This window comes from Nycticebus coucang, chromosome 18 (genome assembly GCF_027406575.1).
Source record: "Nycticebus coucang isolate mNycCou1 chromosome 18, mNycCou1.pri, whole genome shotgun sequence".
NCBI lineage: Eukaryota > Metazoa > Chordata > Mammalia > Primates > Lorisidae > Nycticebus > Nycticebus coucang.
The window spans coordinates 9991768-9994462 of NC_069797.1; the positions used below are offsets into that span (position 1 = coordinate 9991768).

Sequence of the window (2695 nt, forward strand, 5' to 3'; positions counted from 1 at the left end):
TGCCTACCTCATACTACATATAATAATTAACTCAAAATGGGGCCGTGCCTGTGGCTCAAGGAGTAGGGCGCCAGTCCCATATGGTTCAAACCCAGCCCCGGCCAAAAACCACACACACACAAAAAAATAAATAACTCAAAATGGATCAAAAACTTAAACGTAAGAACTAAAACTATAAAACTTTTTTGGGGTGTGTGTGTGTAAGGTTTAATAATAGCTAAAAGGGAATCAATCACTTGGTGGCCACATTTTTCCCTTGTCATGCTTATCTGCAACCCTCAGATCCTTAGGTCAAAAACTGACTGTAGGAACATCATCCCTCAAAGATGTTGATTAAGATTCAAAAAGAGAAACAAAACTCAGCACCTCTTTGATTTAAAAAAAAAAAAAAAAGTGGAGAAACTTGGTAAGAAAAAACTATTCTTATAGCTGCCTAAGGTGGTGATCTTCTTTTACGCAGATGCTAACTGAGTCCGTTACTCATTCCCTCTCAGGCCCTTCTTGTGGCTTTCCTTAGATCTTTCAGGAGACTTTGAGTGGCTCCTATGTCTGTGACCACAGTGATGACCTGGGGACTTGGAATGCTGCGGTGACGTCTTGGACTCTTGCTCTGATGCCTTTCTCGAAGCGGAGAAGGATTTCTCCTTTTGGGAGATGGACTCCGCCTTCTGGGAGACCGGCTTCTGCTCCTCCTGTTGCGCAGGATGGGAGAGCCACGGGGCTTGTCCAAGTCTTGGTGGCTTCTCCGGCAGTGATCAGGTGACGGCACTCTCTCCAACTTCTCATCTTCCTCCTCTTCCTCTTCACTGGACTCCACATCATCCATGTCTTCTTCTGGAGCACTAACCAAGGCTCCAGTTGCTCAGCTTCCTCCAGCACATAGCGTTTCTGTAGTCGAGGCAGAATGATGTCACAGACTCTCTCACTGTGCAGTAGTTCATCAATAAACTCATCCACTTGCATCTCTCCATTTCGGTTCTGGCTCTTGATTTTTCAGTAGTCATTGTACAAAGGCTCCAACTACTTATAGCAATCAATTGCAGTGCCTGTCAGCCTCATGTAAATTGCCCCCAACATGCAGACATACTTGAAATCTTCATTTTTGACGAACTCTACAATGATATCCTTCTCAGGCTGAATCTGAAGCATCTTCAAGGTTAAACACAGAAAGGGAGTTGGTTTTATGTTGCCACCGTACACGCCACCCACAAACCTCCATGGCTTTATCCACTACAAGTTCAGCTGTAAGTCCAAAGCCCTCCCCTTTCCAGTACTTGGAATCAGAGATTCGTGTTCGAATGATCTTCTCCACCAAATACTGAGGGTTGGTGCCGTGGATGCTGTGTGCATCCTTCACCGTGTGGTTCGCCATTTTATTTATTTATTTATTTTTTTGTAGAGACAGAGTCTCACTTTATAGCCCTCGGTGGAGTGCCATGGCATCACACAGCTCACAGCAACCTCCAATTCCTGGGCTTCAGCGATTCTCTTGCCTCAGCCTCCCGAGTAGCTGGGACTACAGGCGCCCGCCACAACGTCCGGCTATTTTTTGGTTGCAGTTAAGCCGGGGCCGGGTTTGAACCCACCACCGTCGGTATATGGGGCCGGCACCTTACCGACTGAGCCACAGGCACCGCCGGTTCGCCATTTTAGAACTCCTTCAGTTCTATTTCCGTCAGGCCCTTTAATGAGTCATATCCAGGTTAATAAAAAACACCGTGGAGGGATGAAGAAAGGTAGGGAAAATCTCAATAAACAGTTCAGGCTACCATCTTGAAGCTGGAAACTCTGTGGTTTAAGGAACCTCTTCTGTGAACCTCGACGCCGATCGAATCCTAAAACTATAAAACTCTTTTTTTTTTTTTTTTTTGTAGAGACAGAGTCTCACATACCACCCTCAGGTAGACTGCCGTGGCATAACACAGCTCACAGCAACCTCTAACTCTTGGGCTAACACAGCTCACAGCAACCTCTAACTCTTGGGCTTACGCGAATTCTCCTGCCTCAGCCTCCCGAGCAGCTGGGACTACAGGCGCCCGCCACAATGCCTGGATATTTTTTTGTTGCAATTTGGCGGGGGCTAGGTTTGAACCCGCCACCCTCGGCATATGGGGCCGGCACCCTACTCACTGAGCCACAGGCTCCGCCCAACTATAAAACTCTTAAAAGAAAACTTATGTACAAATCTTCATGACCTTAAATTAGGCAACATATTTTTAGCTATGACACCAAAAACCCAACCAATCAAATTAAAAAATAGGTAAGTTGGCTCGGCGCCTGCAGCACAGTGATTACGGTGCCAGCCACATACACAGAAGCTGGCAGGTTCGAACCCAGCCCAGGCCAGCTAAAACAATGACAACTGCAACAAAAAATAGCTGGGCGTTGTGGCGGGCACCTGTAGTCCCAGGTACTCTGGAGGCTGAGGCAAGAGAATCACTTAAGCCCAAGAGTTGGAGGTTGCTGTGAGCTGTGACACCAAGCACTCTACCGCGGGCAACATAGTAGGACTCAGTCTCAAAAAAAAAAAAAAAATAGATAAGTTGGACTTCATCAAAATTTAAAACTTTTGTATAACAAAGGGCACCATTGAGAGGGTGAAAAAACAGCCAACTAAATGGGAGAATATATTTGGAGATCATACATCTGATGAGCATCTAACGTCCAGAATTTGACAAAGGATTTGAATGGACAT

At 46.0% G+C, this 2695-nt stretch overlaps 1 pseudogene; it reads right to left on the bottom strand.

The window, feature by feature from the left end:
• Positions 1–476: 476 nt before the first annotated feature.
• On the bottom strand, positions 477–1372 carry LOC128569922 (pre-mRNA-splicing factor 38A-like; annotated as a pseudogene).
• Positions 1373–2695: the final 1323 nt, after the last annotated feature.